Here is a 25,592-nt window from a genome sequence, read left to right on the forward strand (position 1 = left end):
CTCTATCCTGTCTCAAATACAGTCGCTGCTTACCTCATGAGTATCATAAGTAATATATTTGATTCAGGCTATTTCCCGACAACATGGAAGAAAGCATCTATCTTAACCTTGATTAAAAAAGCATCTCTGGACTCCTCCATTGTGAAAAATTATAGGCCTATTTCTCAATTACCAGCAAAAATATTGGCGACAGCGATTAATAAAGAGGTTATCTCCTTTTTAGATTCCAATAATCTTTTTGATTCCACACAACACCGCTTTAGGCCATGGACACAACACAGAATAAGTGCTCCTGATCAGATCCATTTTTGATGTGGGAGAGAATGCGACCTTTATTTTATTAGACCTATCAGTCGCTTTGAACCCAGTGGATCACCTCGCATTAATCAATCGCGTTAAGAAAATAGGCATAAATGGAGAGGCTCTAAAATTGATTTCATCCTTTCTTACTAATAGAAAGCAGATAGTGATGCTCCGTTTAAACTTCCCTGTGGGGTCCCCCAATAGTCCTCCTTAATTCCAACTTTTTAAATGCATATATCCCCACTTATTCATCTAATTAGAGCTCATGGTTTCTCAGTCTGTTCTTATGTGGATGACACACAGCTAGTGGTAGCAATTTCATCTAATCCAGAAAAAGTAGAAGTAGCCTTTCAGTTCAGTACATGTATGAATAGTATTGTGCAGTGGATGCAACTGAACTCTTAAGCTTAACTCAGATAAAACGGAGATGTTAACATTTGGCAACAACAGTACTTTTTGGAATTCCAACTGGTGTCCATCTAATTTGGGTTCGCTGCCAACTGTAGCCCGGAAGGTGAGAAATCTGGATGCCATTTTTGACAACAGATTAACTTTTATAGAACATTCAAACCAGGTGACCGCCTCCTGCTTTTTCACATAAAAAATCTTTAAAAAAATCTTACCATTAAATTATAGGAAAACATTAATCATTGCCTTGGTATTATCAAGGATTGATGATTGTAATGCACTATTTGTAGGATGTCAAGCACATCTTCCTAATAAACTTCACACTCTACAAAATGTGGCCACAAGAGTTCTGTTGAAGTGACCAAAATTCTGCTCAGTTTCTAAATCCATTGGGGAACTTCATTGGCTTCCAAGTGGGGAGCGCACCCAGTTCAAAGCCCTTAGATGGGTGCATAAGGGTTTACATCATGACGGTCCACTTTTTGCAGGCAATGTTTCACTGGCATGTTCCCCCATGTACTTTAAGGTCTAGTACAGCTAACAAAGTACAAATTTCCAGAATATAGAAAGATCATTGGGGTGAAAGAAGTTTTTCCTATGTGGCAGCAAAATGGTGGAATCTATTGCTGAATCACCTACGAGGTCAACCAAACCTTTTGAAATTTCGGAAGGATCTAAAAACCAGTTTTTTCTCCTTGGACCGGCGGATTCCTGTCCCTTAAAATATGGGTTTGCTTTTGTTTTCAGATTATTGACAATATTGAGAGTTCTTGCAACTAGCACCAAGATGCCCATTTTTAGGTAAAAGTGCGCTCTATAAAAGTATTTAACATAACTTTTGCAGTCAAAAGATTAAACATTAAAAAAATCACAATTACTGACCATTTTGAGAAAGTTTCTCAGGGTCCTCGATTTTCACCAGAAATTGGATTTTTAGGAAAGTAAAGAAAATGATTCAAAATATCAATTATATTGCCTCGCTTGTTAAATTAACCACTTTTTAAGGCCTCACAGTGACCACAATTTCCATGTTTATAGACTTCACCTTCTGCTCAGAAGCTAATCATTTGCCCGATTTCGAGCATGAAATTGACTCTAAACACACTTATTTTAGTTTATAAGTTGAAAAGAGAGAACCCAATGACGGACTTATAGATCTGCACCTCACGCTAGTTTCATTAGTATCAAGTCCTACGCACTGACTCTCCAGCACCGGCCGTTGTGTGGTGCCTCTGGGTTCCAGATTCTTAACTGATGAAGCAAATGAGGGTGCTCCAAGTAATGAAGTCCAAACACTCTTGTAGTTTCAAAACTTTTACTTGTGCTTATTATTTTTTGTTTTTCATTAGCACATACAGCTCAGCCAGCGCAATTCGTTCCAACAGTGGGAACTTCGTCAGGGCCGAAAGTTAACATATAAAAAGAACCCAAATCAAAAACAGACAATAAACTCCAATTAAGCTGAAAAAGACACATGACTTTAACAAACACAATGCTAAAATCTAAATGCTACACAGACATAAGGTGTTGACTGTGCTCCAATAGGGGATCATTTGCGTCCCCCAGTTGTACTTACTCTTTGATAGGCATTAAAAGTTGGCCTAGGCACATCATCCCTTCTATAAAGCTACATGTATAACACAATTCTCAAACAAAAACATTACTAAAGAAAAAGGGGATAATAATATCTTGACATAATATGACTGGACCTAAGGGAAACCTAAAACAAAAATACCACATCTTAGACAGAGCAAAATTGTCATAGATCAAATCAAAGAAACGGAATACCAATTGGGCTCACAAAAATCCCCCCTTTCAAATATGTCTGTGGCAGAAGTTAGAAACAACCACAAAAAGTTTTTTACTTGCTTCCAAATGCAGGGATTTTTTCTCAAAGCTTTTTTTATGCAAAAATGTTAGACCCAGGGAAGAAGGTGATATAAAACAGATAAAATAGTCCGAAAAGTAGCTGTGAAAAAGTGACATTAATCCATGATGGTGAAGATAAAAAGTTAAAAAGCGGTGAATGAGTAAAAGCATCGTCTTCAAAAAGACCACATCACCATTGCGTTACCTGAGAGGTTCGTATGTAGACAGGGGGTGATAAGAAAGAGAGAACTCATTGTAGCCTAGGTAGCGTTACCCGAGGGGTTTGAATGTAGCAAGGAGGTGATAAGGAAAAGAGAACTCGTAGTGGCCTAGAGAGTGTGTATTGTGTTGGGGCGTCACCTTAAGAAACAGTTTCATCTAATTCCTTTTTCCACAACAGTCAGTGTAGTTTCACCAGCTTATTGCGCCGGATGAATTGGGAATTCCCTGGGCATCATCATGTGTTGTATATGTAGCTTTATTTAACTGATGATGTGCCTAGGCCAACTTTTTATGCCTGTCAAGGAGGAATACAACTGGGGGACACAAATGATCCCCAATTGGAGCAAAGTCAATCCCTTATGTCTTTGTAGTGTTTAGATTTTAGTTGTGTTTGTTAAAGTCCAGTGTCTTTTTCATCTTAATTGGAGTTTATGGTCTGTTTTTGATTTGGGTTCTTAACTTAACTTTCAGCCATGACGAAGTTCCAACTGTTGGATCGAAATGCGTTTGCTGAGCTGTATGCACTAATAAAAAAGAAAAAATAATAAGTACAAATAAAGGTTTTGAAACTACAAGAGTGTTCGGACTACATTACCTGGCACATTCCCATTTGCTTCAACACTTATTTTAGTTCCATAAGTGATGAATCACACAACAGTCAATTGCAGTCAAAAGGTTAAACGTTCAGAAAATCACCATTACTGACCTCTTGGAGAAAGTTACCATGGTCATCAATTTCATCTGAAAAGGGAATTTTTAGACTGTACAATAAATGATTCAAAATGTCAATTGTACCGCATCTCATAATAAATAACCACTCTTTAGGGGCTCACAGTGACAAAAATTGCCATTTAAGAGACTTTGCCTTCTACTCAAAAGCTAGTATATTGCTCGATTTCGAGCATGGAAATAACTCTAAAACCACTTATTTTTGTTAAAAAAGTAATGATTCAAATCCAAATGTCAATTACAGTCAAAAGATTAAACATTAAAAAAATAACTATTACTGACCATTTTGAGAAAGTTCCTAAGAAAATGATTTTTTGGAAAGTACAAAAAATTATTCAAATTGTCAATTGTACCGCGCCTCATGTTGAATAATCACTTTTTAAGGCCTCAGAGTGACCAAATTTTTAATTTTGATAGATCTTTTGTCCTACTCAGAAGCTTGTATTTTCCCCAAATTTGAGCATGAAAAGGACTCTAAACACACTTATTTATGTTCCACAAGTGATGATTCACATCCAACAGTCATTTACAGTCAAAAGATTAAACATTAAAAATATCCCCATTACAGACCATTTGGAGTAAGAACCCCAGGTCCAGGATCATTGATTTTCATCAGAAAATAGATTTTTGGGAATGTGCAAAAAATGTATCTGAAAGAGACTATTAGTTATAGATTCCTTACCTTAGAATTACCCACAGGCATCAGACTGCATCCAGAGAAATTTTTTCTCAACAGTACCCCTGTGCCTCGGTAGGTGGCATTGGTCGGCTCCATGTCAGTCGTCGGGGTCGTGGTCGCCGGGATGATGTTGCGCTGCCTACTTAGACACTGCCCTTGTGCGCTATCGTCAGTTTTTTCTTTTTCCACCTAGCACAGATCCGGAGAGTGCTTGCCTCTTACTCACTTTTGTCGATATCTTTTTTCGAGTCTTCGACTCCTTGTGTGCGATGGATGTCCTATCGTCAGACCGGCTTCAAGCCTTGCGACTCCTGTCACAAGCTTATGTCTGTGATGGACCCGCACCTCTTGTGCCTCTGGTGCCTGGAGCGGACCGCGACCCGAAGTTGTGCTCCGACTGTCGGGCCATGAAACTGAAGTCTTTGCAGAAGCGGTTCCAAAGGTTTCTGGCAGTCGGCTCCCCATCACACCCAGTCTCGCTCGCGGGGATGGTCTCAAGAACAGTCAGAGAGCCACCTCAACTCCTCCAAGTCTTCACACTCCTCAGGTAAGTTGAAGCCCAAGAAGAAGGCAAAGAGGCACCGTCGCTCTTCACATTCTCCCCGTCGGTCGGCTGACAAAAAGCGGGATCATGAGAGACGTTCCTCTAAGGGTCAGTCTCCTGCACCTGACTCGGGGATGACTCCACACCTGCCCCCATTTCTAGCAGCCAGGGTGTCCCCTGCCCAGCTTCGTATGTTCTACGAAGCCCTCCACCAAGTATTTGGGCAGTCCGACTCTGCTGGCGTGCCTTTGGGCCCCAAGGAGTGGGTTGAGGGCCCTGGGCCTTTGATGCCGGCAGCTCTGGCCCTGGTGCCGGAGGGCCCCATGAATCCAGGCCTGGATCTAGATCGATGCCAGTTGACCTTACTTGACATTCTACAGCACCGATCCCGGCAACAACACCCCCGGTGTCGGCCGTGCCCCTGGCCGGCTCCACCCCCAACCTCATCCCTGAGATTGACCTGGAGCCAGACTGACATTGGATCTGATGCCATAGGCTACTTTTGTTCCCTTGTTCATCCCAGGTGTTCCCTATCGCCCTGAGAGTGGTGATGAGGACTGGGAGGGGTCGCTGGACCCCTTGACAGACCAGCTGGAAGAACTCGACTGGAGAGAGGAATTGGGTGACGTCAGTGGCCTGGACACCTCCCCAGACCTTGGCATGCTTTCTCACCCTACCCTGGCTACAGAGGAGGGAGCATCCTATGCAGTGGTGGTGCATAGGGCAGTCGAAGCCTTGGGCCTGGATCTCCCTATAGTGGCTGTCTGGACTAACCTCCTCACAGATGTGCTTCAATGGGCGGCAACTTCCTTTGAACCCCTTTTTCCCTGCAATGAAGCCCTCACGGATGTCCTTCTGGGCACTTGGTCCAAGCCCAGCACAGTGGTTCCTGTGGAATGGACAATTGCCCACCGCCACTGCCTGGCTCCGGGTGATCCCATTTTCATCACCCTACACCCTTCCCCCGAGAGCTTGGTGGACCAAGCTTCTTCTTCCAAGGGCGCATTTCCTTCTGCACCCCTGGACAGGGAATCCAAGAAGCTGGATCATCTTGGGACGTGCATGTTCTCTTCCTCCAGCTTGGCACTGTGGTCCGTGAATGCTGCATGCCGATACTTCCATACCATCTGGGACACTGCGCAGGTGCTGCCTCAGTGCCCAGACGAGGCCCAGGCCATCCTCTCCCAAGTCGTGGCAGATCTGAGAGATGCAGCAAAATTCACTATTCGCTGTGGACTGTAAAACACCGACTCACTGGGCAGAATGATTGCCACATCTGTAGCTCTTAGGCACTACGCCTGGTTGAGGACGTCTGTTTTTTGGGGGGATGTTCAGTCATGCCCTTAGAAGGCTGTCTCTGTTTTGGTGACAAGACAGACTCACGCTGGAGCACTTTAAGGATTCTCAGGCTATGGCTAGATCCTTAGGCCTCGCTGAATACTTCTGTCTACCACAGTCTGCTTTTCGCCACTCTCATGGCTATGGAACGGGCATCCCACCACGTTTGACCCTGTCCAGCCACAGGTCCACGCAAGCTGTCCAGCTTCTGAGTGGCCACAGACATGGGACCCAGCGACACAGATGTGGGACTCAGTGGGCAGGCTCCAAACCCTCCTAGTCTGACCTTTCAGACCCATCAGCGGCCAGTGGGTAGCAGGATTTGCAATCACCTCCCCCACTGGGAACCCATCACGTCGGGCAGGTGGGTTTTGCAGATAGTCCGAAGGGGCCACTCCCTCCCCTTCGAGACTACCCCTCCCTCCATGCCACTGTCTTTTGATCACATGTCGGAGGATCATTTGGTGCTTCTCCTCCAGGAAGTTTCAGCTCTCTTTGCCAACGGAGCCATCAAAAGGGTCCCTACACCAGAAGTAGGTCATGGTTGCTATTCCTGCTTTTTTCTGGTCCCCAAGAAGGACAAGGGCATGCACCCTATCCTAGACCTCAGGGCCTCAACTGCTTCCTCCGGAAGGAGAGTTCAAAATGTTAACCTTGGCTCAAGTCCTATTTGCCCTGGAGACTGGATGGTGGCATTGGACTTGCAGAATGCCTATTTTCAAATCCCTGTCCTGCCAGCCCACAGACATTACCTATGGTTCACGGTAGGCCACGAGCATATTCAGTTTACCGTGCTCCCCTTCGGCCTTACCAGTGCCCTTCAGGTGTTCATAAAAGTGATGGCAGCGGTCGCAGCTCATCTGCGCAGATCAGGGGTTCCAGTCTTCCCCTATCTCGATGACTGGCTGTTGAAGGCGGGCTTGCCCCAGCCTGTTGTCTCTCACCTCCAGACTACGGCGGACCTCCTGCATTTGCTGGTGTTCACTCACTCTTAAGGTTCCGAAGTCACTCCTGACTGCCTCTCAGTCGCTCCTTTTCATCGGAGCTGTTCTGGACACCGTGCAGTTTCAGGCCTATCATCCCAAGCAGCGAGTCTGTGATATTTGGGGTATGACACTGATGTTTCAGCCTCTATCCTGGATTTCGGTGGGAATGACCTTGAGGCTGCTGGGCCTCATGGCCTCCTGTATCCTGCTGGTGAATCATGCCAGATGGCATATGGGGGTTCTGCAGTGGGACCTGGAGTTCTGCATCTGGGAGAATATCTCTCTGACTCTGTCCAGATCTCGGTGGGAACTGTGTAACAAATGCAGTGGGGGTTTATGAGCCAGGATTGGGGCAGAGGCAGATGTCTCTCCCTTCCCCAACCAGACCTCACAGTGGTGACCGATACATCACTCCTTGGATGAGGCAGCCACCTGGGAGAGGGGTAAATGAGAGGAGTCTGGTCTCCTGCGGAGTCTGGGCTCCATATCAACCTGTTGGTGCAACGGACGATTTGCTTGGCACTGAGGTAATTCCTTCCCTCCCTCAAGGGGAAGGCAGTGCAGGTGTTCACAGACAACACCACTGCCGTGTGGTACTGCAGCAAACCGGGCAGGGGTGGGGCGTAGACCCTTTGTCAAGTGGCTCTTTGCCTTTGCACATGGCTTGAACATCAGGGCATGACCCTGGTGGTTCAACACCTGGCAAGTTCTCTGAACGCCAGGGCGGACAAACTCAGCCATCGGTGCCTGGTGGATCACATATGGCGTCTTCACTCAGAGATGGTGCAAAGTCTCCGAGCAGTGAGGAGAGCCTTGGTTAGGATAGTTTGCCACCGAAGAAAACACGCAATGTCGGCAGTTTTGCGTGTTGGTGTTTCCAAGGCAGCACTCGCTCTGCAACGCTTTTCGTCATGAGTGGAGTTGCTGACTCCTGTACGCCTTTCCACCTGTACCATGTCTGCCCCGAGTGCTGAAGAAGATCAAGCACAACAGGGCCCAAGTCATTCTTGTGGGACCAGACTGGGCATGAAGATTCTGGTACCCCGAGCTCCTGAGCATGGCTATCGATCCTCTGATCAGACTGCTCCTTCGGCAAGACCTTTTGTCGCAGCAGCAGGGGACGGTCCTCCACCCGAACCTGTCCAGCCTCACCTCCTTGCTTGAAGATTGAACAGCGACAGTTGACAGCTTTTGACCTTGCTCCTGAAGTCTGTAATGTCATCTTGGCAGCCAGGCATCCCCCTACTAAGGCGGTATACGCCTTTCGATGGAACAAGTTTGTGGCATAGTGCACAGCAAAGGATGTGGATCCCCTTTCTGCCCCTCATTCTGAGGTTCTTTTGTTCCTTCTCTCTTTGGCCCGCAGGGTGTGGCTATGGGCAGTGTTAAAGGCTCCTGGCAGCCATTTCTGCTTTTCTTCGGCTACCAGATCAGCCCTATTTGTTCAAGTTCCCTATTGTAAGTAGGTTCTTTAAAGGCATTATTCATCTCTTACCGCCATCTCCTTTCATAATGCCTCAGTGGGACTTGAACCTTGTTTTGACTTACCTTATGTTCGCTCCCTTCGAGCCCCTTCACAACTGTCCTCTTAGGCTTCTAACTCTGAAAACTGCATTTCCTGTTGCCATCACCTCTGCTTGCAGAGTGAGTGAGCTTCAGTCTCTTTCTTCTAAGCCCTATTTCTTTTTGGTACATCCTGACAAAGTGGTGCTTCGAATGAGACCCTCGTTCGAACCTAAAGCTGTCACTCCTTTTTACATCAGACAGACGATCACTCTGCCCACCGTTTCCCGCCTCTGCAACCTTCCAAAGAGGAGGAGAGACTCCACCGTCTGGACCCGAAACATGCGCTGTCTTTCTACCTTGACTGCTCGAAGGATTTCCGGGTGGACGATCAACTCTGTGTTGGCTATGTGGGTGTCAGGAATAGATGGGCTGTGCAAAAGCGTACCATCTCTCAACGGGTCGTCCTTTGTATAAAGATTTGTTACACTTTAGCTAAAAAGGAACCTCCAGTGGGGCTGGGAGCTCATTCCTATGGAGCTACGGCAGCACCTACTGCTTTCTCACATGGAGTCCCACTCATTGACATCTGCCAGGCGGCCATGTGGGCTTCTATGCAAACGTTCACCAGATATTACTGCCTGGATAGTCAAGTCTGGAGGGATGGCTACTTTGCCCATTCTGTCCTCAAGGAATTTCTGGTGTGAATTTGGTTCACACTCCCTCCTCGGGGTTGTTATTGCTGGGGTATCTATTCTAAGGTAAGGAATCTATAACTAATAGTCTCTTTCAGATGCACAAGTTACTTACCTTCGGTAATGATGTATCTGTAAGAGACATATATCGGTTATAGATTCCTTACTGCCCCACCCATCCTCCCCGCTCTGCAAACTGACTTCTAGGGACAGGGACTTCCTTGCAGGGCCCTAGTGTGGCACACCAGTGGTCAGTGTCTTTCATGGCTCTTTGCTTCTGGCATGGAAAGTCGTGCCAGAGCTGACATCAGTGTGCAGGGGCTGCGTCTATGTAGGCAACACGATGCCATCCAGGCGCCCACGACGCCAATGACAGATGCGGAGTTGACTAAAGCCATCTACCGACGCGCAAGAGTACTGCTGAGGAAAAAATTCTCCGGATCCAGTCTGACGTCTGGGGGTAATTCTAAGGTAAGGGATCTATAACTAATATATGTCTCTTACAGATACATTGTTACGAAGGTAAGTAACTTGTTCTTCAAAATGTCAATTGTATCCCATCTCATATTAAATTACCAACTTTATGGGTGAGGCCTCAAAGTGGCCAAATTGCCTTTTTATTAGACCTTTTCTCCTACTCACAAGCTAATATTTTGCCTGATTTTGAACATGAAAATGACTCTACACACACTTATTTGAGTTCCACAACTGATGATTAAAAAAATAACCTTTGCTGACCTCTTCCTATAGTCCAGTGTCATCGATTTTCATTAGAAAATTGATTTTTTAGAATGCACAAAAAATTATTCAAAATGTCAATTGTATCTAGTCTCATGTTGAATAACCACCTTTTATGGCTTTTTAGCACCTAAAATTGCCATTTAATAGACTTTTTCTTCTGCCCAAAAGCTAGTGTATTGCCAGATTTCAAGCATGAAAATGATTCAAAAACCACTTATTTTAATGCAACAAATGATGATTCAAATACAATAGTCATTTACAGTCAAAAGCTTAAACATTAACAATAAAAACTATTACCAACCATTTTCAAAAGATTCCTAAAAAACTGAATTTTTTTGAATGTACAAAAAAGGATTGAAATTGTCAATTGTACTGCGCCTCATGTTGAATAACCACTTTTTAAGGCCTCAGAGTGACCAAAATTGTAATTGTTATAGACGTACACTGTATGTTCCACAAGGGATGATTCACAAGCAACAGTCATTTACAGAAAAAAGATTAAACATTCAAAAAAATCACCATTACGATCCATTGGGAGTAAGTTCCCCATGTCTGGGGTCATTGGTTTTCATCAGAAAATTGATTGTTTGGAATGTGCAAAAAAATTATTCAAAATGTCAATTGTATCACGTCTCATGTTGAATTAACCACTTTTTAAGGCCTCAGAGAGTCCAAACTTGCCATTTTTACAGACTTTTCCTCCTATGCAGAAGCTTCTATTTTGATCAATTTTAGGTAGGAAAATAACTCTAAACACACTTATCTTAGTTCAAAAAGTGATAATTAACTAGTTATTTGCAGTCAAAGGATTAAACATTAAAAATCTCACCATTACTGACCATCTGGAGAAAGTTCGGCAGGTCAACGGTCATTGTCTTTCATCAGAATATTGATTTTTTGGACTGTACAAAAAATGATTCAAACTGTCAATTGGATATTGCCTCATGTTGAATAACCACTTTTTAAAACCTCACAGTGACCAAAATTGCAATTTTTGCAGACTTTTCGTTCTACTCAGAAGCTTCTATTTTGACCAATTTTAGGCAGGAAATGACTCTAAACACACTTATTTTAGATCCAAACGTCATAATTCACTTGCAGTAGTGATTTACATTCAAAAGATTAAACATTAACAATCACCATTACTGAAAAGCCAGAGAAAGTTCAACAGGTCCGGGGTCATCATTTTTCGTCAACATATTGGTTTTTAGGAGTGTACAAAAAATTATTCAAAATGTCAATTAGATCGTGGCTCATGTTGAATAACCTCTTTTTAAGGCCTCCCAGTGACCAAAATTGCCATTTTTATAGACTTTTCCTCCTACTCAGAAGTTTCTTTTTTGACCTATTTTGGGCATGATAGTGATTTTAAACACACCTATTTTAGTTCCAAAAGTGACAAATCACATGCAATAGTCATTTACAGTTAAAGATTAAACATTAAAAAATCACCATTACTGACCATTTGGAGAATGTTCAAGAGGTCCGGGGTCATTGTCCTTCATCAGAAAATTGTTTTTTTTGGACTGTACAAAAAATTATTCAAAATGATAATTGTATTGAACCTCATGTTGAATAACCAGTTTAGAAGGACTCTCAGTGACCAAAATTGCCATTTTAATGGACTTTTCCTCTTACTCAGAAGGATATCTTGTGCCATATTTTGAGCTTGAAAATGACTCTGTAGGCACTTATTTAAGTTCCAAAGTGATGATTCACATCTGACAGTGAAAAGATTTACATTGAAGAAATCACCAATACTGACTATTCAGAGAAAATTCCTCAGGTTAGGGGTCATCGTTTTTCATCAGACAATTAATTTTTTTAACTGTACAAAACATTATTCAAAAGGTCAATAGTATCGCATCTTATGTTGAATAACCACTTTTTAGGACCTCCTAGTTACCAAGTTTGCTATTTTTTCTGCTTTATCTACTATTCAGAAGCTTGTATTATGCCATATTTCTAGCATGAAAATGACTCTAAACAAACTTAATTTGGTACCAAAAGTGATGCTTCACATTTTTTCTGTCAGTTACAGTCAAAATATTATACATTAAAAAGAATCACCATTACTGACCAGCTGGAGAAAGTTCGACAGATCCAGTGTCATCATTTTTTATCAAACTATAGATATTTTTTTAGTGTAAAAAAATGTATTCAAGATGTCAATTGGATCGTGCCTATTGTTGAATAACCTCTTTTTAAAGCCTCTTAGTGACCAAAATTGCAATTTTTATAGACTTTTTCTTGCAATTTTTGCACTTATCCTCCTGCTCAGAAGCTTCTATTTTGACCAATTTCAGGCATACAAATGACTCTAAACACACTTATTTTAGATCCAAAAGTCATAATTTACTTGCAATAGTCATTTACAGTGAAAAGATTAAACATTAAAAATCACCATTACTGAAAATCTAGAGAAAGTTCACCAGGTCAGGGGTCATCGTTTTTCATTACAATATTGATTTTTAGGAATGTACAAAAAATGATTCAAAATGTCAATTAGATCATGCCACATGTTGAATAACCTCTTTATAAGGACTCTCAGTGACCAAAATTGCCCTTTTTTAATAGACTTTTCCTCCTACCCAGAAGGTTATATTTTGCCAGATTTTAAGCTTAAAAATCAGTCTAAAGTCATTTACTTAGGTTCCAAAGTGATGATTCACATCTGACAGTCTAAAGACTTACATTAAAAAAATCACCAAAACTGACTATTCGGAGGAAGTTCCTCAGATCAGGGGTCATTGTTTTTTATCTGAAAATTTATTTTTTGAACTGTACAAGACATTATTCATAAGGTCAATGGTATCGCATTTCATGTTGAATAACCACTTTAAAGGCCCTCCTAGTAACCAAATTTGCAATTTTTTTCTGCTTTATCTACTATTCAGACGCTTGTATTATGCCATATTTCAAGCATGAAAATGACACTAAACAAACTTATATAGTACCAAAAGTGATGTTTCACATTTGTCTGTCATTTACAGTCACAAGATTATACATTAAAAAAATCATTACTGACCATCTGGCGAAAGTTCGACAGGTCCAGGGTCATCGTTTTTCATCGAAATATAGATTTTTTGGAGGCCACAAAAAATTATTCAAAATGTCAATTGGACCATGCCTCATGTTGAATAACCACTTTTTGAGGCCTCACTGTGAACAATATTGCCTTTTTTATAGGCTTTTCCTCATACTCAGAAGCTTCTATTTTGATCAATTTTGGGGAGGAAAATGACTCTAAACACACTTATTTTAGTCCCAAGTGATAATTCATATGCACTAGTCATTTACAGTCAATTGATTAAACATTAAAAAATGACCATTTCTTACCATCTGGAGAAGGTTCGGGGTCATCGTTTTTCATCAGAAAATTGATTTTTTTGGACTGTAGAAAAAATGATTTAAAATGTCAATTTGATTGTGCCTCATGTTGAATAACCACTTTTTAAAGCCTCACAGTGACCAAAATTGCCATTTACTTTTCCTGCTACTCAGAAGCTTCAATTTCAACCGATTTTGGGCAGGAAAATGACTCTAAACACACTTATTTTAGATACAAAAGTGATAATTCATAGGCAATAGTCAAAAGTTTAAACATTAAAAAACTCCCCATTACTGGCCATCTGGAGAAAGTTCGACAGGTCTGGGGTCATCGTTATTCATAAGAAAATAGAATTTTTTGGAGTGTACAAAAAATGATTGAAAATGTCAATTGGATCATGCCTCATGTTGAATAACCACTTTTTGAGGCCTCACTGTGAACAAAAGTGCCATTTTTATAGACTTTTCCTACTCAGAAGATTTTATTTTGACCAATTTTGGGGAGGAAAATGACTCTAAACACTTATTTTAGTCCCAAAATTGATAATTCATGTGCAATAGTTATTTACAGGAAAAAGATTCAACATTAAAAAATCACCATTACTGACCATCTGGAGAATGTTTGACAGGTCCAGGGTCATCGTTTTTCATCAGAAAATTGTTTTTTGGACTGTTCAAAAAATGATTCAAAATGTCAATTGGTTCGTGCCTCATGTTGTATAATCACTTTATGAGGCCTCTCAGTGACCAAAATTGCATTTTTACAGACTTTTTCTCATGCTCAGAAGCATCTATTTTGATTGATTTCGGGCAGGAAAATGAAACTAAACACACTATTTCAGTTCCGAAAGTGATAATTCACATGCAATAGTTATTTACAGTCAAAAAACTTAAACAGGAAAAAGCTCATCATTACTGAACATCTGGAGAAAGTTTGACAGGTCTGGGGTCATCGTTTTTCATGTTTTCTTGGACTGTGCAAAAAATAATTCAAAATGTCAATTGGATTGTGCCTCATGTTGAATAACCACTCTTTAAAGCATCACAGTGACCAAAATTGCTCATTTTACAGACTTTCCCTCCTACTCAGAAGCTTCTATTTCGACCAATTTCAGGCAGGAAAATGACTCTAAACACAATTATTTTAGTTCCAAAAGTGATAATTTACATTCAATAGCCATTTGCAGTCAAAAGATAAAAAATTAAAAAATTACCATTTCTGACCATCTGGAGAAAGTTCGATAGGTCCGGGGACATCGTTTTTCATTAGAAAATTGATTTTTTGGACTGCAGTAAAAATTATTCAACATGTCAATTGGATTGTGCCTAATGTTGAATAACTACCTTTTAAAGCCTCACAGTGACCAACATTGCCATTTTTACAGACTTTTCTTCCTTCTCAGAAGCTTCTATTTCGACCAATTTCGGGCAGCAAAATGACTCTAAGCACATTTATTTTTGTTCCAACAATGATAATTTACATGCAATAGTCATTTACAGTCAAAAGATTAAACAAAAAAAATGACAATTAATGACCATCTGGACAATTCGACAGGTCCAGGGTTATCGTTTTTCAAAAGAAAATTGACATTTTTGGACTGTAGAAAAAATTATTTGCCTCTTGTTGAAAAACCACTTTTTGAGGCCTCACAGTGACCAAAATTGCCATTTTTATAGACTTTTCCTCCTACACAGAAGCTTCTTTTTTGAACGATTTTGGGTAGGAAAATGACTCTAAACACACTTATTTTAGTTCCAAAATTGATGATTCACATGTAATTGTCATTTACAGTCAAAAGATTAATCATTAAAAAATGACCATGTCTGACCATCTGGAAAAGGTTCGACACGTCCGGGGGCATCGTTTTTCATCACAAAATTGATTTTTTGGGACTGAAGAAACAATAATTCAAAATGTCAATTGAATTGTGCCTCATATTGAATAACCATTTTTTAAAGCCTCACAGTGAACAAAATTGCCTTTTTTACAGTCTTTTCCTCCCACTCAGAAGCTTCTATTTTGACCAATTTTGGGGAGGAAAATGACTGTAAACACACTTATTTTAGTTCCAAAAGTGATAATTCACATGCAATAGTCATTTACAGTCAAAAGATTAAAGATAAAAAAATGATCATTTCTGACCATCTGGAGAAAGTTCAACAGGTCCGGGGTCATCGTTTTTCATCAGAACAATGATTTTTTGGACTGTAGAAAAAAATGATTCAAAATGTCAATTGGATTGTGCCTCATGTTGAACAACCACTTTTTAAAGCCGCACAGTGACCAAAATTGCCATTTTTACAGACTTTCCCTCCTACTCAGAAGCTTCTATTTTGACAAATTTCAGGCAGAAAAACTGACTCTAAACACACTTATTTTAGTACAAAAAGTGAAAATTTACATGCAATAGTCATTTACAGTCAAAAGATTAAACATTAAAATATGACCATTCCTGACCATCTAGAGAAAGTTCGACAGGTCCTACGTCATCTTTATTTTATCAGAAAATTGATTTATTGGACTGTAGAAAAAAGGATTCAAATTGTCAATTGGATTGTGCCTCATGTTGAATAACCACTTTTTAAAGCCGCACAGTGAACAAAATTGCCGTTTTTACAGACTTTTCCTCCTACTCAGAAGTTTCTATTTTGATCAATTTCAGCTAGAAAAATCACTCTAAACACACTTGTTTTTCTTCCCAAAGTTATAATTTACATGCAATAGTCAGTTACAGTCAAAAGATTAAAAATTAAAAAATGACCTTTTCTGACCATCTGGATTAAGTTTGACACGTCCGGGGTCCTCGTTTTTCATCAGAAAATTGATTTTTGGACTGTAGAAATAAGGGTTCAAAATGTCAATTGGATTGTGCGTCATGTTGAATAACCACTTTTTAAAGCTCCATAGTGACCAAAATTGAAATGTTTACAGATTTTTCCTCCTATTTAGAAGCTTCTATTTCAACCAATTTCGGGCAGGAAAATGATTCCAAACACACTTATTTTAGTTGCAAAAGTGATAATTTACATGCAATAGTCATTTACTCTCGAAAAATTAAACATAAAAAAATGACCATTCATGACCATCTGGAGAAAGTTCAACAGGTCAGGGATCATCGTTTTTCATCAGAAAATTAATTTTTTGGACTGTAGAAAAAAATGATTCTAAATGATAATTGGATTGTGCGTCATGTTGAATAACCACTTTTTAAAGCCTAACAGTGACCAAAATTGCCATTTTTACAGACTTTTCCTCCTACTCAGTAGCTTTTATTTCGAGCATTTAGGGGCAGGAAAATGAAAATAAACACACTTATTTTAGTTCCAAATGTGATAATTCACATGCAATAGTCATTTATAGTCAAGAGATTAAACATTAAAGAATGGCCATTCCTGACCATCTGGAGAAATTTTGACAGGTCCGGGGTCATCGTTTTTCATCAGTAAATAAATTGATAATGATTGTTAGGAGTGTAGAAAAAATTATTCAAAATGTCAATTGAATTGTGCCTAATTTTGAATAACCACTTTGTAAAGCCTCACAGTGACAAAAATTGCCATTTTTACATACTTTTCCTCCCTCTCAGAAACTTCTATTTTGATCAATTTCGGGCAGGAAACAGAAACTAAAAACATTTATTTTAGTTCCAAATGTGATAATTCACATGCAATAGTCATTTACAGTCAAAAGATTAAACATTAAAAAATGAGAATTTCTTACCATCTGGAGAAAGTTCGACAGATACGGGGTCATCGTTTTTCATCAGAAAATTGATTTTTTGGACTGTAGAAAAAATGATACAATATGTCAAATGGATTGTGCCTCGTGTTGAATAACCACCTTTTAAAGCCTCACAGTGATTAAAATTGCCATTTTTATACATTTTCCTCCTACTCAGAAGCTTCTATATCGACCGATTTTGGGCAGGAAAATGACTCTAAACGCACTTATTTTAGTTCCAAAAGTGATAATTCACATGCAATAGTCATTTACAATCAAAAAATGAAACTTTAAAAAACTGACCATACCTGACCATGTGGAGAAAGTTAGACAGGAATGGGGTCATTGTTTTTCATCAGAAAATTAATTTTTTGGACTGTAGAAAAAATGATTCAAAGCGTCAATTGGATTGTGCCTCATGTTGAATAACTACTTTTTAAAGCCTAACAGTGACCAAAAGTGCCATTTTTACAGACTTTTCCTCCTACTCAGAACCTTCAATTTTGACCAATTTCTGGCAGGAAAATGACTCTAAACACACTTATCTTAGTTACAGAAGTGATCATTCACATGCAATAGTCATTTGCAGTCAAAAAATTATACATGAAAAAATGACCATTCCTGACCATCTGGAGAAAGTTTGACAGGTCCGGGGTCATCGTTTTTCATCATAAAATTGTTGTTTTTTTGGGACTGTAGAAAAAATGATTCAATATGCCAATTGGATTGTGCGCCATGTTGAATAACCACTTTTTAAGGCCCAACAGTGACCAAAATTGCCATTTTTACAGACTTTTCCTCCTACTCAGAAGGTTCCATTTTGACCAATTTCGGGCAGGAAAATGAAACTAAACGCACTTATTTTGATTCCAAAAGTGATAATTCACATGCAATAGTCATTTACAGTCAAAAGAATAAAGATTGAAAAATGAGGGGGCGTGGCTAGCAGCCAGGCAAGATGGCCGCAGCCTAACGGTGCTCCGAGGGTGAGGCCGACTTCCCGCTTATCCGGACTACTATCCGCTACGCAAGCTGTCCCCCAGTAACACAGGCGGTAAGCCTGAAGATAGCGGCACCATCTGAGGCAACCCTGGGGCTTCTACGAGGTCGGAGACTCGTCCTGCGCTGCCTGGCATCTGCGGCCTGCGCCGCCGGCCGAGACCGGGGCCTCGAGTGATCCTGAGGCCGGGAGCAGTGAGGAGGGAGTCCAGGATCGGGTGGCTCCGAGAGGCGGCAGAATCTGCGCCCTGCGCTGGAGGTGCCGCGCTGGGGTGAGCGGGGCTGCACGCAGCGCTGACGCTGTGGGAGAGTGCCCGGCGCTGGAACTCTGCCTCGCTGACATCGGGGGCGGCCACTGGCGGGGGGCTGGCGCCGACGCAAACCAGAGAGGACAAATCTGCTCCCCCGGCCGTTTGGCCTTATACTGTGATCATCGGCTGTTGAGGTTCTGCGCCCTGTGGTCTGCTGCCCCTGGGTGGGCCCGGAGGTCGTGCTGCGTGGACGGAGGCCTTGGTAGGAGGAGTGCTGCGGTGATCAACCCTTCTGGCCCCCACTGACTACACGGTGTGCCTGCGGCCGGTCGGTCGTCCAGGGAGGAGGTGCTGCCTGCTGGGGGCTCTGACTTTGCTGCGCTCTGCTCTGTGTGGTGGCCGGAGGTGTCCGTCTGGGGCCCCCACTCCCCCATCTGGTTGGTGAGGCGCTCTGAGGTCGGGTAGCGACATCCATCTGCCCAGCCATGGCTGGAAAAGGAACTCGTGGGCATCAGCAGGGCAAATTGGACAAATTCGCCTATACCAGGGACGCCGTCGTGATGCCGGAGAAAACTGGGAAAGCGGAAAAGGTCGGAGACGAGGCTGGGGCGTCTAAGGTGACACTGGAGGACATTATGACAGCTCTCACTAAAGTGCAGACCACGGTGGGGTCTATATCCACGGATGTGTCCCTCCTCAGAGCGGATCTCCAGAAAATAGCGACCAGAGTCACGGAAGTGGAGCAAGTGACGACCGAGTTGACAAAAGACACTACTTTTCTGCTCCAAAAAGTGTCCCAGCTAGAGGCGGAAACCAAGCGAATGGCGGCAAAGATGGACGACCTGGAAGGGCGCTCCCGGCGCAACGATGTGAGAATCACGGGAATTCCTGAAAGTGAAGGGAATCCCGCCATGGACCTGTACGTGGAAGAATTAATAAGAACTAAACTGCAGCCCAGAGGTCTCTCGTCCTTCTTCTCGGTGAGCGTGCCCACAGGGTGCCCGGAGGTAGGCCTAAGGTCGGGGCACCCCCCCGGCCGGTGCTGGCTCGTATATTTAATTTCTGCGACAGGGATGTCATTCTTCAGACAGCCCGGGTGGCACCGCCGTTACGCATACAAAACTCTACGGTGGCATATTTCCCCGACTTCACGGCAGCGGTGGCGGCGCGGCGGAGGAGCTTCTTGGAGATCAAGAAACAGCTGAGAGCCAGGGAGCTGCCCTACTCCATGATCTTCCCGGCACGGCTGCGGGTGGTGGCGGACGGGAAGATGTTGTTCTTCGAGACGCCGGAAGAAGCGCACGACTGGCTCGAGGGCTGGCGACTGGTGGGCAGCTCCGGGCGCTCTGACAGACGGAGGTGGCACACGGGGGGGACAGAGGACCCTGGCGCCCAAGATCTGAGGGAGGAGGACTCGGACCGACCGTAGGATGAAGTTGATAACAGGCTTAGTGTTTCCCTCTTTGGCCTCTGCCGGTGACGAAAATTTGGTGGTCTGCAGGGATGGATGGTGCCTACTCAGTTGTACTTTGCCGGGTGGACAGTTGACCTATGGGACAGGGGGAGTTCCTGGTCTTCCTCGGACCGCCCGCTCCACCTCACGCAAGTACTGTTCCGGGGTTTGGGATGTGAGCACTCTGCTGAGTTGGGGAGGCGGGCAGTTTGGGGTCCGTATGGCAGGGAGGCAGGGAGGTGGGGGGGTAAGGGGTTGTTCGTAAGTTTTGTTCTGAAGTTTTTGTATAAGATGTCATGGTTGTCTCAATACACGGTACAGGAACCCAGCACACCAGGCGCGGCCAGCGCCGACCCATCCGTAGTGCTAGTTTTAGTTTACTCTGCTTGCAATGATGGCTGACGCAGCGCAAGGGCAGTCCACTGAGTTTCCTCTCACCCCGGCGCAGCCTCTCTCCCTCCTCATGTGGAACGTGCGTGGCTTAGGAGATAAGATCAAAAGGGGTCTGGACCTCCAGAGTCTCAAGAGGTGCTCCCCAGCGGTGGTCCTACTGCAGGAGACCCACCTCGTGGGCATGGCTAGTAAAGCCATGGACAGGTGGGGATATAGGATGGTAGCACATTCCGAATTTTCATCCGGTTCCCGTGGAGTGGGTATAATGGTGAAAAAGCAGTCCCCACTTATCATACATAACGCCAAAACAGACTGTTCGGGGAGATTCGCGGCTATCCTCACCCAATGGGAGGGGCGCCCCTTGAATATTGTTTTGGTTTACACTCCCCCTGCCCTACATGCCACAACACTTCCGGCTCTGAGTGAATTTCTGCTGGATCTGCCGGATGGGGAACTCATAGTGGGCGGAGACTTTAATGCGGTTGTAGATGACCTAATCGATCGCTTCCCGGCGCGGGTTGGTGGCACTGGGACATCCCGCCTTGGGAGTTTCTTCGATGCCCTTGGGCTAACGGATATATGGAGGCTCCATCACCCAACGCAACATCAGTACACGTACCACTCTGGGGTGCACAATAGCTTGACTAGGATAGATTATTTCCTGGGTGCCGAGGGCGCTATCATCTGACTAGACGCCGTATTTACTCCATCCACCCGGGTTATCTCCAGGTCCCCGCAATCAGCAGTAAGCTTGGGAAGGCGACGAGTCTCTACTTTCAGGAGAACGCCTCGTCTGTTGGCTCCTCTGCTATCCTCTGGGAAGCATACAAGACAGTCCTTAGAGGGCAAGCTATGGCGTTCATTGCGGCGCACAAGCGCGAGAAGCGTCTGGAACTGCGGTCACTGGAGTTAGACCTGACTGCGGCGGAGGCGCAGCAGGCCGCGGACCCGACGCCGGCGACCTCCAGAGGCTTGCGAGTGGCGCAGGCAAAATACAAGGAGCACCTGGCGGAGCTCACTAGGCAGCGGTTGGAGGCCACGCGGCACAGAATCTATGATGTTGGGGACAAGACTGGGAGGCTGTTGGCGTGGTTGGATAGCAGAGAAAGAGGTTCTAGGTGGATAGCGCGGATTAGCCCAGAGACAGGTCCGGTAACGACTGACCCGCGTGACATAGTGAATATCCTCGCTGGACATTTTCAGGAGGTCTATTCTTCCACTTCCTCTATGATGATGGAGGAGGCGCTGACTTATGTTAAAGATCTAGTCATGCCCAAATTGGCCCCAGAAGCAATAACGGCTCTGGACGCCGATCTCACGGTGGAGGAAATACAGGCTGCGGTGGGGGTGTTGCAGTCGGGTAAAGCGGCGGGTCCAAATGGCATCCCGATCGAGCTGTATAAGAGGACGGTGGGGACACTTGCCCCCCACTTGCTTACCATGTTTTCAGACAGCCTGCAGAGCGGCGAACTTCCGCCTGATCAGCGCACGGCCACCATTGTGGTAATCCCTAAGCCAGGCAAGCCGGCGGATAAGTGCACTTCCTACCGCCCCATTTCGTTACTTAATGCGGAGGCAAAGATCCTGGCAAAGCTGTTGGCGACTAGACTAACACCGCATCTGTCCGAAATTATACATCCGGATCAGTCTGGCTTCATGCCCGGCAGAAGTACGTCTCACAACATGAGGCGATTGCACAGCGTACCGGCTTGGGCGGATCGCGTGGGGGAACCAGCGGTGCCCCTATCACTGGATGCACAGATGGCGTTCGACTTGGTCGAATGGCCCTTTTTGTTCGCAGTATTGCACCATCTGGGATTCGGGCCCAAATTTGTTGCCTGGATTCGGCTTTTGTACACCAAGCCGGTGGCTCATGTTACAGCCAACGGGCACATGTCCGCAGACTTCCCCCTGACGCGCGGCACGCGTCAAGGCTGTCCCCTATCGCTGTTGTTATTCGCCCTGGTGCTCGAGCCCCTGGCGGCGTGGATACGCTGGGAACCTTCGATAAGGGGCCTCAGGTGGTCGGATGGTTGGGAAGACAGAGTCTCGTTCTACGCGGATGATGTCTTGCTGTATCTGGCCTCTCCGCGGCGCTCCATCCTAACGCTACTCAATATTTGCAGAGTCTTTGGTAGGGCGTCGGGATATACGATACTCTGGTCCAAATCTGTACTATATGTGCTGAGTGGCCCTCCACCGCGGCTACCGGCGGATTGCCCCCTTAGGGTGGCAGATGGATCATTTAAGTATTTGGGTATTCACATCACGGTGGATCACGCAGATTTTTTCCAAAAGAATCTTCGGCCCCCACTGGACCATCTTAAGCGAGATGCTCGCCATTGGGGTGCGCTGCCGCTGACCCTGCTGGGGAGGGCGGCGCTTTTTAAAATGATGGCCTTGCCTCGCTTCCTCTACGTGCTGGAAAACACGCCGTATCCAATACCACCGGCGTACTTTCGTACAATATCGGCGCAGGTGACGGGCCTTCTGTGGAGTAATGGGCCGGCGCGTATCTCGCAGTCCAAGCTAACCCGCAGCTGGTATGACGGGGGGATAGCACTTCCCAACATCCAGCTTTATTATTGGGCGACACAGCTGAAGGTCATTTACCAGTGGCTCCACGTCCCACAATCCGACCCGGTGTTCAAGGCAGACAGGGATGTACTTGGTACACGGGGTATGTTATCGCCCTTGTACGCTGGTAGGCTCACCCCAGACCTAATTGGTCCCCTGAGGCAGACTGTGGCCATATGGCATGCGGCCCAGGCCAAGCTGGGGTGGAGAGGAGTCCTGACCCAGCTTACGCCTTTGTGGGATACGAAGCGGCTCGGGAGGCTTCGGCACAGTAAGGGCTTCGATAATTGGGACGACATTGTAATTTCCACGGTGGGCGACATGTGGCATGGGGGTGCAGTGGTCTCCTTCTCGCGCCTGCAACAACAATATGAGCTGGCGCCATCGGAATGGTTCCGTTATACCCAAATCAAACATGCATTGCTGTCGCAGCTAGAGCCTGGCGACGAGGTCCCAGAGGCATCGCCAATGGAGGACAGATTGCTTACCGATCATATGCCTAAGAGGGCCACATCTTTCACGTACCGTAAGCTCATAAATAACCTGCCTGACCCCATGGGACCCCTGCGGGATAAATGGTCAGGCGATGTGGAAGACTTTGATGACCCGGAGTGGAGGGAGGCACTGGCGTCCCCCCGGGAGGCAGGGATACCCTCTAGGCTCCGGTTGGTACAGCTCCGGATTCTGCATCGGTCCTACTACACCAGATACACCCTGCACAAAATAGGTAGGGCGACCCACCCATTCTGCTTGCGCGGCTGCGGGGAGGAGGGTACCTTCTATCACACCATATGGGAATGCCCTGTCATCCAAGAATACTGGAAGCGGGTGATGCGGACGCTGTCCCAGGCGGGGGAAGTGTCGCTGGTGCCGGAGCCCAGGCGATGTCTACTAAACGTATGGGAACCCAATGACCTTAACCGCCAGGCTCAGAGCTGGGCCACGCTGGGGATTGTGCTAGCTAAGCGGAACATAGCTCAGAAATGGGGAACGGGGGAGGCACCGCTGCTGTCAGTGTGGGGACAAGACATGGACAGGGCTATGTTGGCCGAGAGATCGGTGTTCATTGGGTGGGTCCGCAAAAATGGAATAAAGTGTGGGGGGCGTGGAACAACTACAGAGGGGGCATATGTGAACCACCGCCAGTACAGAATGATGAGGCATCAGACACTGACTAAGGAGAGGGACTCGGGAGCAAATGGCTGGGGCATGGATGTTAGAATTGAGGCCTTGGGCGGACGCACTGCGGGTGCGGTGGTTGTAGAGTTGAGGGTGGTGCTGGTGAATGCTGGGCAACGATTTTGCTATCTTCAATTACTGTACTGTACCGTTTTGCAAAAAAACAATAAAAATCTTTTACAAAAAAAAAAAAGAAAAATGACAATTTCTGACCATCTGGAGAAAGTTCGACATCGTTTTTCATCAGAAAATTGATTTTTTGGACTGTAGAAAAAATTATTCAAAATGTCAATTAGATTGTGCCTCAAGTTGAATAACCACTTTTTAAAGCCTCACAGTGAACAAAATTGCCATTTTTACAGACATTTCCTCCTATTTTGAAGCTTTCATATCGACCGATTTCGAGCAGGAAAATGACTCTAAACACACTTATTTTAGTTCCAAAAGTGATAATTCACATGCAATAGTCATTTACAGTTAAAAGATTAAACATTAAAAAATGACCATTTCTGACCATCTGGAAAAAGTTGGACAGGTCCAGCTTCATCGTTTTTTATCAGAAAATGCATATTTTGGACTGTAGAAAAAATGGTTCAAAATGTCAATTGGATTTAGAGTCATGTTGAATAACCACTTTTTAAAGCCTCACAGTGACCAAAATTGCCACTTTTACAGACTTTTCCTCCCTCTCAGTGGCTTCAGTTTCGACCAATTTCGGGCAGGAAAATTACTCTAACCACTCTTATTTTAGTTCCAAATGTGATCATTCACATGGAATAGTCATTTACAGTCAAAAGATTAAACATTAAAAAATGACCATTTCTGACCATCTGGAGAAAGTTCGACAGGTCCAGGGTCATAGTTTTCCTCAGAAAATTGATTTTTTGGACTGTAGAAAAAATTATTCAAAATGTCAATTGGATTGTGCCTCATGTTGAATAACCACCTTTTAAAGCCTCACAGTGACCAAAATTGCCATTTTTACAGACTTTTCCTCCTATTTAGAAGCTTCTATTTTGACCAATTTCTGGCAGTAAAATGACTCTAAACACACTTATTTTAGTTGCAGAAGTGATCATTCACATACAATAGTCATTTACAGTCAAAAGATTAAACATTAAAAAATGATCATTTCTGACCATCTGGAGAAAGTTCGACAGGTCCGGGATCATCATTTTTCATCAGAAAATAAATTTTTGAGACTGTAGAAAAAATGATTCAAAATGACAATTGGATTGTGAGTCATGTTGAATAACCACTTTTTAAAGCCTAACAGTGACCAAAATTGCCATTTTTACAGACTTTTGCTCTACTCAGAAGCTTCTATTTCGAGCAATTAAGGGCAGGAAAATGCAACTAAACACAATTATTTTAGTTCCAAATGTGATAATTCACATGCAATAGTCATTGATAGTCAAAAGATTAAACATTAAAAAATGACCATTTCTGATCATCTGGAGAAAGTTCGACATCGTCATTGTTTTTCATCAGAAAATCGAGTTTTTTGGACTGTAGAAAAAATGATTCAATATGTCAATTGGATTGTGCCTCGTGTTGAATAACCACCTTTTAAAGCCTCACAGTGACCAAAATTGCCATTTTTACAGACGTTTCCTCCTATTTACAAGCTTCTATTTCGACCACTTTCTGGCAGGAAAATGACTCTAAACAC

Source organism: Triturus cristatus, chromosome 11, assembly GCF_964204655.1.
Source record: "Triturus cristatus chromosome 11, aTriCri1.1, whole genome shotgun sequence".
In the NCBI taxonomy this organism is placed as follows: domain Eukaryota; kingdom Metazoa; phylum Chordata; class Amphibia; order Caudata; family Salamandridae; genus Triturus; species Triturus cristatus.